Below are 13605 nucleotides of genomic sequence, written 5' to 3'. Positions count from 1 at the left end.
TCATTGTTGGCTAATTTGGCTAACGTTAGCTAATATTCCTTATGATTGTTCAAAGAAAACCAGTTAGAAACTCAATTTGCCAAGGTCTCTTTTTTTCTTGGCTGGTTATGGTTAGACTGGTAAAAAAACAGAGGCTGCTTGGGCTGAATTTTGTAATACTTTTTATTTGCACACGTTCTCCTAAATACATTTTACAGTTCACACACACACACATCTATTTTTAGTCACAAATGCAAGTGAAATGCTCGCACTGTCGAGCCCTGACCAAAAAGGCGTCTTCTCTGAAATGACAAATGAATGACAACAACGGTTCGGCTCCATGACTGTTTGTTCAACATGCGCTGCATGGCATTCACATGAGGCCTTCGGGCAGCTCAGCAGCGAGGCGACTGGGTGCACATGACATTTACGCATCGAGATCACCCATCTGGGTGACTGTGCCCTGTGGTGCCATCCCAAACAACACGCCTGCTTTTTTGACGTACATGAAACACCCTGAAGCCCTTCGACCGTAACAATAAGCATCGAGGGGACCATAAACATTTACCCAAAGACGTCAGACCTAACCAGCTCTTTTTTTTTTGAGAATTTTAACAAAAAAAAAGGCCTACTGTCATCTTCTTTATTGGAAGGAGGATAGTCACTTTTCAATAATTTGATGAGTGAATGCTCTTACACAAGGCTGCTTGCAGAGCATATATTTCATACATAATTCATTTATGCAGTGGATATTTCACACAGAGATTCGGGTTAAGCAAAGACCACTGCTCAAGACTAAGGGCGCTGCTAAGCTAGGGATTTGAAGCTGTCACAATCCCAGAAGTTCTATGCTATATGCCCATACTGCTTCGCCAATGAGCCCTTTACTAGAACCACAAGCAATCAGTGTAATATGTCACTGACTGTCAAGGAGTAGTCACAGATACACACCCACTTCATATCTATCTAATTAGCGTGGCCTTTGCCACATCCCTCCAGGGTTCCATTCTAATTAAAGTGACTGGACGTGAGCACTGGGGAGTGTCAGGGGGTGGGGGGTGGCAGTGGCACAGTTGTGCCAGATGGCATGTCACAGCGATGTCCATTTTACAGCAGAGAACCACCTTGGCCTCCTCGTAGACGCGGTCGAACACCGTACGGCACAACGCAGGACGCCTACGGCCAACACTGAAGCAGCTCAAGAAACAAAGATACAAGGGGTGCAATAAGGCATGTTGATTTAACGCTTCCAATGCGTTTTTTTTTTTTTTTGCAAAGACCCATGGGGACACTATAAATGTACAACAGAGAGACAAAACTGATACACGCAGAACGCGGGTCTTTTAATAGCTCCGAGTGAATTCCATCGGATCGCTCGCTGTGAAAGCAATAAGTGATCCTTATTTCATGCCAGTGAGCGCCCTGCATGAGTGGATCTCATTTCACCAGACGTAGTAAACATGATACTGTCCCTCCGTATCTGCCCGCAGCGAGACCCATCCCTGCCACCCGGGTCTGTTTTTACACAACATCTTTGAAACGCCAATACGAGGGGACTCACTGACCTTTTAAAACGCAACACGTTTACATAAATCAGGGCATTTAAGGGTCTGCTGGACTCTATATACCAAGTTGATCAGATGAGATTAATTTCATCGTACAACACAAACAACCACAGTTTATACCTACATTTTTACATTACATTACTTTACTGTGATTTAGCAGACGCTCTTAGCCAGAGCGACTTACACAGGTTACAGTGTTTACATGTAATCCATTGACATAGCTTGATATTTACTGAGGCACGTCTGAGTGAACCCATTTCATCACTTCCATGCTATGACCATTTCAAATTTCCAATTGAATGCCCAGTTTACACATACCTAAGTGAAAAACAAAGTAGTAAAACATATATTGGTGTGGAATCGTAGCAGCATAGTTGGTGCTTAAAATCAGCTGTACCAAATTCATAGGGGTTGGCATCTCTGGGCTACTCCACTTGAAATACTGCACTGAGGCTGTTTATGACCAATTACACAGTAGCTGACGTGTGAGACAAAAAAACTACATGCACATAAATACAGGCACACACAAACACTTAGGCATGCAAACACACCAGCGTGCTTGCACAGGTTAGTACTCCAGCCTGGAAATATTTAGACACTGCAAATAAAACAATTTATGGACATAATTATTCATTTAGAACCACACATTCTGAGAGTGATACCTGCAAATGTCCTACACACCTGAAAATCCATGCATCTATGCAGTGTAACCTGTTTGAGCCCTACCCCAATCTCCATACCCAAAGCCATAACCTCTGTGCAGTCCATTTACACATGTTATAATGCCACGTGTACTTACAAAGCAGTTACAGTCCTCACTTGTACTTAAACAGTCACTCCATGTTTAACTACAATGTAATTACATTGGTAATCTCCACAGCCCGCTTACCGTAAATAAAGCGTGACCCTACCTTCTAGCTCACCCCCCTGATCTCCCTAAATGCCTTTCATTAGGAAGCCACAGCACTCAGTGGGAAGTCTCATTTTAAATGGGTCACGCTTTCATCCGCAGGACTCAAGCTATTTAGTCAGACCGTGATTAAAGGGGCAAAGAAAGGTGGAGATAAATTCGCGGTGACGTTTTTACACCATCATAAAACATCACCGAGACGTCCCCTCAATAAAGGAGCCCGACTGAATGCACTTCCAGAGCAGTAATGAATGGAATGCCAAACTTAATCCTCTGAGCTGTGGGGGCATTTTTGCGCATACCGCGGAGTTCAGCTCGTGGTGCCATAGAGCTCCTCCTGACCCCTGAATGCACATCCTGAAATAAACTCATGCAAAAGCGCAATCTATCACTGGTTTGGGATCAGCAGCCGCGCCTACAACGTGTTGATAAAAATGTGCCTTCGTGAATCAGGAACGTGCTGCGATGCCCACTCAACCCTGTCCTTTAACTCCAGACGCCTCATGCTGCAGAGCCGTTCTGGATGTCAAACTGCAGTCAAATGACATATTTTAAACCACACCAAACACACCACTGGACAGTGTGCAGAATGTCTAGCCTGTCACTTGCAATAGTCGGTTTTTGCTGCACAAATATGAAATGACAATGAACAGGGTGATTAACAACGACCTGGAAAATATGCGCTTGGAAGTCCATGGAGACCCTAGAGGAGTGGATTCTCAGAACTGTAAGACATCATTAGTGCCACTCGAATACAGGAGCCTTTCGCAATTGAAACTGAGAATGCACAATCACCCAGGAATACAGTGAAAAGCCAAAAGGTTAATGAGTTGGTATCTTAACAGCACAGATAGTATAAGCTCAAAAACGAAACAAAAAATAATTCTAGTAAATAAAAAAAATAAATGAATAAATGAATAAATTGGCTCATTTTGTCCCACCTTTCATGGTACAGTTTTATCCAGTAGCCATAGTTACAAAAAAAACAAAAAACAAGCTAATATCTATGCAACCCCACTTCCCTTTTCACCCCCAAAAAGGATTTCACAGCTCCAGAGAGGTTTCTCAGGCCCTCTGCCAAATCGAATGCTCTAAAACTTCTCCATGCCATGGGCTCCGGACCACATGCTCCCCCTGAAAGAACAAAAATATCCGAAGCCCTAGAGCCAAGACGATCCAACACAATCACTCCTTCTCCAATGGCAACGGTCTGACCCCCCCCTTTGGGAACATTACATTTGCAAACATACATTGAGCGCATTCAAATATTTAACATGAAACAGAAGACCATGCGAGAGTCTGCCTCATTATTGGCTGTGCCATTTAAAATACTGCACATTTCAAAACTAGGCTATTCAAATCAAATGTCCACACTTAAGGAATGCAGGAACGCCAAGGGCAGCATTAAGTATAACCACTATGGAATGTTATGCAAGTGTTACGCTACGTGTGGGATTCTTAAGTAATGGATATGTCATTAATTTCAGTGACTGCCAAACCAACAATGTGTAAGTTTGGAAAACAGTAGGCTAATGCTTGTCTTAAACAGGTACTTAGCTTAAGGTCAAAATACAATAACAGTAAGGCTGAACACTTTCCTAAATCCTAACACAGGAGTTTGAGACCAACACCCAGTTTCTCTTTCTACATGTCTTCAAGAGTTGATGAAAGGTGTTCTGGATATTTCCAGCAGGAGAAAACAGAATTTAAAAAAAAGAGCAAAGAAATAAGACACAGATGGAGGCAGGGTCCAGATATCCATCCTCAGCGACTCCCACGCATGCACCCTTTTAACCGAAGCTACAGTCACTCCGTTCCATATCCAAACACTCATTTGTAATTTCTCAAGAGAAAGACATGGGGCCCACATGTTTTTGATAAGCTTTACAGAGAAGGGTGAGGTAATGATGAGGTCATAGTTGTCCTCTAGACAGGTTAGAGGGGGGAAAAAAAGCTCTGATGCAGTCTAAATACTCCACACTTTTAAGTAGTTTCAAACACAGAAAAAAAATACAAGAAAAGAAGGGTAGAAAAAAAAAACTTCACAGCATATTGCAACACACCACTTTAGACAAATTGCACACAGAAGTATAAATACTTCATTCCCAAAGTAATACCCTAGGAGTTCCCCTAGCTCTGTCCCAATTTCAGGTTGCACAACAACCACCACGAGTCCATGATGTGAACGCATTAAAAAAGTAGTAATAATCTTGAAGAGCGAATATACAAAGTGTCGGCACTTACACAAGCTCTCATTTCAGGTTATTTCTGGGGCAGCCTGCCAGCAGAGCAGTTATCCTATTTTTCTGCATTCCTAAGATAATTCTCAGTAAAACGGCTTATGAGACAAAGCATTTCCTGCCATAAACTTCACTGTTCAGGCATCCATTTCAACTCCTATGGTATTTCTGAAGTACGTCACTTAACAACCAAAATAAGGCATTCTGGCAGACCATTCTCTCGGTAGACCTCAGCAGACCTCATGAATTCCCAGGCCGCGGAGTTCAGAAGGAAACACTCCAACTTGCCCCCAGTGTGACGTAACACAACATTCTATCACCAGGGGAACAAGTCAACACTTCACCTACCAAATCACCCCAAGACACTACAAAACACTGCAGTGAGTGAGAGCTTGGGTGAAGATATAATTTAGGTCACTGTCACATGACCTTCATTTCAGCCAACGCTAGAAGTGTTTAATTGGACTGACTGCATTTTGGGCAGAGAGTCTGCTGCATTTGCCTAGATGTTATAGAGGAACTCCAGGTAGATGGCATACCCAGACATTTGGCAATATTTTAATGACAGTAGAGTAGCACAATATTAAGGCGCTAGCTAAAGAGGGAACAGGAGTAAAAGGTAATTAGTTGTAAATGAAATGGCAGAACTGCTTCCCTAGTAACAGCATGCCAGCTATGCCAGTCTCTAGTATGTATTGGAAAATATACTTCTACAACTTGCGTCAGTGGAATGCCCGTCTCATCATAACAGATAGCCTGGCTGTCCCTAGATGCTAAGAGAGACTCATCTCCTTTCTCTACTACAGACAGACTGGGCACTAGCCTGGCTGTCCCCAGATGCTAACAGAGGCTAATCCCCTTTCTCTACCACAGATAAAGTGGGAACAGCTTCTCCAGTATTCCTATCCCTGAGGAAAATGACCACAAAATGGATGGGGTTTATAAAATCCTGTCAGTTCATTTTTTTCAGTAACAAAATGGTTTACAGCATTACAATACTACATATCCGTTCACACTCATGTGGTTATGGGTATGGTGAAGAGTATACTTACTTACTATAGCTGTGATAACATAGCATTTCCGCATAGCATTTTACTGTTGCGGCCCGACAACGTGCAAAGTGTACAGTCTAACCACACAACTATGAAAACCATTTGTTGTTCCATGCAGACATACCTGTATTCAGCTTTTCCAATAAATGTTCAACTACAGTGGCACTTGGTAAAGTGAATTCCTTAGACACCGTTAGAAACATCCGCTTTACCAGCCATACAACTCAGTAATTCCTTCCTTTTTATTTTCATCAGGCTTTATCCAGATCAATTTTTGTTTATCTTGTTCAGAGATAGGATCAGGGATATGCAGGTAATTGGATAACCATTAGCCTAATGGCCATCCAAACGGTAACACTTAACAGTTTAACAAATAATACCTTTTAAAAATATATTTTTTTTCATTCCAGGCTTCATAAATTTAAATCCATATTAATCCCAAAAGTAGTTCTGGATTATGAATCAGCATTTTCTTTTTAAGAACAACATGGACAGCAGATGGAGTAAGGTAATAGGTTTTCCAAGGACAACTCATCAACACCAATGCAACAATACCACTGCTAGCCAGCATGCAGAAATCTAAGCTCAAATCTCAGTGTGGAGCCAAGAAGCTGGGCCAGTGGCTCTACTTCTCCTTCCTGTGAAGAACTGTGTTTTTCATTTGCATCAGGTTACCTTTCTGCAACTTTAAAAGATGCACCTCGTGCTCTGTCTTTTCAGGTTGCTCTGGACAGAACCATGCAATAAATGACAAAATCTTCGGTAACAATGTTACCATCTCTGATCTAGCTCATGAGACTGGACCTGCCATGAATTATTGGAGGGAAGCAGTTTGTGGGAGGATGGGGGCAGCACCACTTGGACAGCGAGCTTGGAAAAACAGTGAGAGAATGAGCAAAGTCAGAGTCTAGATCAACACAAATAAATTAACTTACCTCCAAGGCAATTGCACTAGTCGTCTGCTGTATTTGTAATGAGTTATTGCACAGTTCAGTTCAACAGGACCCTTTGACTGTCAAGACAGCGGGAACTAAGAATACTTTGAAGCATCAAAGCTTATGTTTTCTTTGAACCCTCATTTCCGTGTTTCTCTCGAGCCTGCAACAACACAATGCTCTCAAAGTTGTGTTTTTGATAAAGTAAACTAATGCTGCATTTGCAGACAAGATGGGGTAGTTTATGGTTTATGTGAACCTAAAGAAGTGAACTCAACTTTTGCTACTGAAAGGTTAACCACATGATTCTCAATATTTGAAATGGATTAACTAAATACTGTGCTAGATGTTGATAACATCCCCAATTCATCAAACAGCTGGGGGCAATCACATAATCTCTGACCCACCTACTGGTAGTAAGTACTCTGACCGCAAGAATATCCTATTGACATGAATTATTGCAATAAAAGGAAACTTTAAAGGGAGAATGAATCATTTTTTTCTAGGAAATTGCTGAGCCGCTGAAGATGACTTTTGGCAGCGACACCTGCAGCATTCAAAGCTTGCACCAACAGGCTTGCTTGAGCTACACTGCACCAGACGACAAAAAAGTCAAACTTTACAGAGCCAATCTCCAAAGAACAAAATGTAAAATACTTCAAATTCTGCTATGGGCTTTCAGGAATAAAAGTGGAAGACGGTAGGTCTCGCCAGGCTAAGCCCTAAGAAACTGACATTTCTATGAAGCTGTTTTGCAGCAAACTTTGTGGTGGAGAGTGAGAAAAAGATGTACTGAAGACGTCTGCATTTCATAACTTCTGAATCACTGGCTAAGCTGTGAAAACAACACAGGTTTTCACTGGTTACATTCTCAGTGGATAAAAATGCTTTTGAAATACCTAAAATATATGCAGGGAAAAAAATTATGTCTGTTAATCAGATGGAAAACATGAGTTATTGTTATTGGATTACCTCTTTGGTGTAAACATCTAGGCTGAAAGATTACTCTTGAATGCTTATCTCATGCTTAGAAAGATCCATGTGACTTTCCTCACATTATTGATCATGAGCTCATTAAATCTGAATTTCTCCTATAAGAACAAAAAACAAACAGCATGACTGCAATCCAGAAGAATGCAATGATCCACCAACAATGAACAGCAGTATGATATAACATTGCACATAACATTCTGTTCTTAGTCCTTCAATGTTTTTACATTATGATCCTTTCATAATGAAGACATAAATGATGGGGATGGTAGATAATTGCAATATGGACATGACTACTTTAGGGAAAGAAAAGACTATAATTTATACACATCCACTTCCAAAAGCAAAACTACTGCATCCAGCTGGCCCTCAATGCTGCTATCTGGCAAGGTGCCGGACACTGTCCTGCAAACTTGCTGAAAACAACTGACACTACATAACATAGGCTGACGTGTTTCTGTAACGAATATAATATTCAACCGCAAAACAAGAGTAGACTACGCCTTTCCCCAAAGGTACAAATAAAGGTTTCCATACTGCATGATTTTTCATTCATTTGTCCATCTACCCAGCTAGGGTCTAGGCTAGCTATCTCACCAGCTTGCTGCTCAGCTAGGAAAGTAACTGTCTCAAGTACAAGTTAGCAAAGGGTATCACTGCAATTCTTTGTCCTTGATGCACTCAGCCAACCTTAAAAAGTTTAGGCTAACCGTCATCAAGCCCAGTAGGCAAAGGCATGAAAAAGCCCACAGATCTTTTTGTAATGGAACACAGAACAGAGTTGTGTGTTCACGCACTCACACATTTACTGTATGCTACTAATTTTACAATGCGTCATGAGGGAAATCCTTTATTTGTGGAAGGTGAAACCCACTGTGCGCTACCTAGACTCGCATCCTGTTACTTCCATTTTCGTCTTCCTGCGCAGGCCAATGGACAGGAGTTTGCTCATGCAGGGGGTTCACTTCGCTCTATTTTTAAATCTACTCTTGTTGATCTCCCATCATGCATCGTGATGTGCACAGCATGCAAACAAGATTTATCACCAGCCATTTCTACTGGACTGAAGGTGCCCTTTAAGCTTTGCCAATAACTGCCCTAAAGTTTTGTAATACTTTGGTGAATTTCTGACCTCTGATTGGGTTGTCCCTCTTACTCCTAAAGGGGGGGCATGGCAGATTATGAAAATTCACCCGTGTCGGTTTACATGCTTCCAATGCTCTCCTGCAATTTGTCATGGGCGTCACAAAACTCAGGGGGAGCGGTTCTTCAAATCCGTTTCAAACGATCCTGTCCTGGAAATGGATATCTCTGTAGCTGAAGACAGGTTACAGCAAATAAAATTCTTTAAAGTGTTATATTTGATGATCAAAGGGAGCTGGGCCTTGGGTTCGGCTTTGATCTGCTGCTGACTGTGAGAGGAATCACAGGCGCAATAGCGAGAGGCTTACCCAGAACTCCTCTTAAGCGTGCAATTGCCTAGTTTAAAAAAAGGTAAAAATACAAAAAAAGACTGACTTTGGGTAACAACTCTTTTTCTACAGCTGTGAACCATGCATTGACAGAAAGCAACATGTTGTATTAATTAACGCACACGTTTTGAAGCATGCATGGTGAGTTTTGTGTCATTCTAATTAGCCAACAGTCCACTGTCAAGTATACTGAGCAGTGAAGGGGCATTTAGAGTTATAGTACAGTGCAGCACACAGACCTAGGGACCAGCAACTCTAGGACCTACAACCAAGTTCATAAAATACTTGTAACCACCATGCCATGTAATACACACTAGACAAGTTAATTTAGTTCTTTTATATGTAACACACTGCCAGTGTGTTCACCTCATTGCACCTTGAAGCAAGACACAGTTATACCAGAGCTGGGAATAGGATCCAGGCTCATCCTTTGTTTTGATTATGGTGGACAACAAAAAAACCCCTGTGTTCATTAAGGTTCTCAACTTGGCGAATGAAAGGAAATCATCACATAATGTGTTCAAACATTTTTTTTTCTTTCATGAAGTTTAATCATACTGTTATACAATGATTCTGATATGGTTCAATATATGACTATCAGGCCTCAACAAATCTGGATATGCCCTGCATTATTTCAAAGCATCGGCAGGGTCAGGTCACCTATTTATGAGTACTAGAGAGCTAAAACACTCACAAGACATTCCTAAATATTCTGATACTGTTCTCTGTCTGCTGTATGGAGACATTGCTAGTTCAAGCCCTTAACCCTGTATTACTAAGGGATATTATTCAAGTGAGTACAGTAATAATTAGAGGGATTCGGGAGTAGAAAAAGTTCATGACACATAAAATGAAAACACTGTTCACATTCAGAATATCATTCAAATATACCTGCAAGGATACAGTCAAAGAAACACTGTGGGTACAAGGTTAACTGCCCAATGCTCCCATGTACATCATACCAATGGGGCTGCTTCTCTGCATTCTTATATTAGAATGTGAAGACAACCTACTTCTTCAACACTGGCCCAAACAACTAAACCCAGTTTACAGAGCTTACTTTTAAGGGCTTAACTCTTAAACAAGTTCATACAGAATGACCCTTAACTCCTTTTTAGACCCATCTCTTCAAAACCTATTACTGATAAACTGGTGCAAGAAAACAAACACTATCTGGAGAAGGCTCATTTTAGAATTACTAAATTTTGACATAGCAACCTCACATAAAATCACTTCTAGCCACCACTGCACTCCCACAAACACCAACTTTGAAAAACAATAATAGCAAAACGTGCATCAAAGACCCCGTACATGTTGACATTATTTTGACTGCGGGAACTTTGTACTTTACTGTATAGCCTACTCAATGACTGATGAAAAAAAAAAGAAAAAAAAAGGGTTAACGGAATGGATCCAACATGCTTGGTTTACACTTGTACCATGAAACAGGTTGATTTCGAAGAGGAAAATACGCCAGACCACTTTCGTTTACTTTTCTTCTCATTTACAAGATGTTTAAGAACAGATGTTGTTTCTGGTTATGTTTATTTTTACAATGATATACAGTGTCTGTGTTCGGAATTGGGGGAGTCTGTGAAGTGAACAGGACCCGCGGCTAGAACAATCTTGTCCCCCACCCCGAAGTAATAAACAATGTCCTGCAAACTTTTCTGCTCGTACACTGAACATAAGCAAGTTATACTTCCGATAAATTTCAGTCTACTTTGTCTCTGAATAAATGTGTCACCTCAGGTAATCAAAGTGTGAGCGCCCTGGGCCGATGAAGTGATATATATATAGCAAAAGTTTTTACTTTTGCTATATTTTCCACAATAGTTTTGACCATCGATGATTGCCATTAAAGTGTTGCTGCTTGATTAATAAAGCGCCCACTACAAAGGTGTCCTCTTCACTATGGGAAAGCATAGAGAATAGGATAAACGTTTATATTCGTTTTTAATCATTATCAAAGATGCTGTACATTCAAATCTGATACCCCTTTTGTGGACTGTGTGGTTGTATTTATGCGACACCTGCTATAATTCAGCACACCGATATGCGAGAATGCTCTCAAGTTGCATCGTAATTACATCACGTCTGTTTAACAAGTTGGCAAGTAACTTTCGCGTGGAACGCAAATCTACCCAATACAAACATGCCTATATCCAAATTCAGACAGTAATCTGAATATTGCTAGAACTGTGTGCTCGTTGCTTCCATAGTTCCCACTCTATCGAGTGCCACCACTGAATTCATTATCCTGACCTAGTGAATATTCTTTTACTATGGATGATCTGAGATACCTCTTGCTAGTTATTTTCCTTTAACCACTTATCTAATGAGCTAGACACGTGCAACTCCCATGAAAATCGATTTACTTCTATTATCCAGCAGACAGTTTGCCTATTTCTTCGGAGTGCATCGAAAGTCGCAACTAAAATCACAACCATCAAGTTCATATACACGTAGCTTGGTAAAGTTTGATACCTAAATATACTGTAGCACAGCTATTAAATCGAAGTAAAACGGTTTTACCTGCTGTAGTTAAAAAAAGTACCCGCACCGCCAAAAATCAGGTGCTCTCATTCAGTCGCCCACCACCGCTTCGGACTGTTGCGAACGCAGTCTCTTGATGCAAGCGTTTTGAATCCAAGAGTCACTATTTGGCAGGAAGTAGTTAGTGCCGTCCCTCTCGTTTACTTGAATATGTCACATGGGGAGCTTATTCTGGTAGCCTCGCCGAAGAGCATCCCGAAAACTGCCTTCAACAATTAAATTAATTCGCTCTATAGTAGATTATTTTGATTTTGCGCTTTATTTGACCAATCGTAACTGAACGTGTGGTTAAAGCATGTGTCCCATGTTCTTGTTAAAACGGCACTTTGACAGCAATTCGTTATGGGCTTATATTTTAAAGTAGTCCGCACATACACATGCTAAAAATGAAGTCTGCGTTGACGTAAATTTATCGTGTTATTGATTCCTGTATTTAAAACTTGGCAACCTGGCGCTCGTGAAAGCATAATAATGTTTTTTAACATTAATAAACAAAGTCAAAACTTGCATAACTGCTGTCGTTTGATATCGTCATATCCCCAGACGTACCCAAATTTCTCTCCATCATAATGTTCTAATTAAGTTGATACAGTACATGTCTTACTGCACAAGCAATCAATCCAAACCAGGCAAACGCTATGCGGTGACACCAGCAATCCGCAAAACAACGCCCACACCGCGTAGGCGCGCACCCATCCATGTAACAGATATTAAAGTCCGAATACAAGCGCACTTACCACCGATCCACAGTTAGGCTACTGCGGAAAAGAAGAAAATGACGATATTGGCCAGGTGTTATTCTCAACAATAGTTTGTCGTGTAAAACTGCTCCTCTTAATAGTGTCCGTCCCACAAAAGGCTACCGCATTATGCTTTAGCAGACGGCAGGTAAGCGAACCTTCTGGCATGAAGACAATTATGGGTCGCTACGGTCTGTGATCAAACTGTGTTCCATACGCAGAAAGCACAACATAAAAGGTTGTAGCTAAACATACATACTGGCATACATCACATGAAAAATGAAAACTGATAATACTTGCTGCGATGTTAGACGCTTTCCTCTCTCGCTCGTGTCTAGACATTTGCTGCATTGCTGTTTAAACATAAAATCAGACATCACCAGTACGCACCACATTTTGAGATGATAGAAAAATGGGAAGTTTCCCAAATTCTTTAAAGATCAATAATTTATAATATACCTTGCTGAATCACGGCCCTGTCCCACTCACGTGTTAATAAAGATGAAAAATATAACAGGATTTCAAGATGATCACGAAATTAGGCTATAGCAAAACTACCTTCACACCAACAGACCTGACTCGATGGGAGGCGAACACTTCAGCAGTAGCGTGGCATTACATGCAAACGTGTTCGTGCTTATGTCAATCACGTATCAATCCCGGGACGCTGAAATAGCAAGAATTGTGTAGCATATAATATATTGTGTTTGCGTTTAATAATCATAAGAAACGTAAAGCACAGAACATCAACGTATTATTCATGTTTTTTAAATAAACTTGTGTAGTTAAACTAATAAAATTTAATGTATTATGATTAGAAGACAGCGTGAAAAACTCAAGGTCCAGCTGCACGAGTTTTGAAGTCTGAACATCTTGGCTACTTTGGGAAGATTAGTTGGATATGTATCAAGGTCGAAGAGCATGCTTTATTGCTGAACAAATGAATGAAAGACCTTAATTGACCCTGAGGTAAAAAAAAAAAAAAAAAGCTTCAAGATCACCAAGGTCGGTCCTCTGCAAAACTCAGCCTTCTTCAGCTGATCTGCTCACCTTTTTTCACTCCTCACTCCATTTATCTGTGGATAGCTTGTACAGCGCGAGAGCCTCCTCTGGTGGCCTCATTCTGCTTTTGCAGGTAAAACTGTAAACCAGCAGAAAGCACGCAG

The 13605-nt window shown here is 40.9% G+C and overlaps 1 protein-coding gene across 6 annotated transcripts in view; it reads right to left on the bottom strand.

Moving 5' to 3' along the window:
- add3a (adducin 3 (gamma) a) overlaps positions 1 to 12984 on the bottom strand; it is a 93017-nt gene extending 80033 nt beyond the window's left edge. For 4 of the 6 annotated variants that reach the window (XM_036524776.1, XM_036524824.1, XM_036524815.1 and 1 more), the window contains exon 1: positions 11679 to 11769. The gene's annotated coding sequence lies outside the window, so the exon portion shown is untranslated. Of the gene's footprint in view, positions 1 to 11678; positions 11770 to 12436; positions 12623 to 12898 lie in introns of those variants that run through there. The other 2 variants (XM_036524800.1, XM_036524792.1) reach the window with 2 other exon arrangements.
- Positions 12985 to 13605: the final 621 nt, after the last annotated feature.

Source organism: Megalops cyprinoides, chromosome 1, assembly GCF_013368585.1.
Source record: "Megalops cyprinoides isolate fMegCyp1 chromosome 1, fMegCyp1.pri, whole genome shotgun sequence".
NCBI classification, from domain to species: domain Eukaryota; kingdom Metazoa; phylum Chordata; class Actinopteri; order Elopiformes; family Megalopidae; genus Megalops; species Megalops cyprinoides.
The sequence above is the reverse complement of the archived record's forward strand: the minus strand, read 5'-3'. Positions and strand labels throughout refer to the sequence as shown.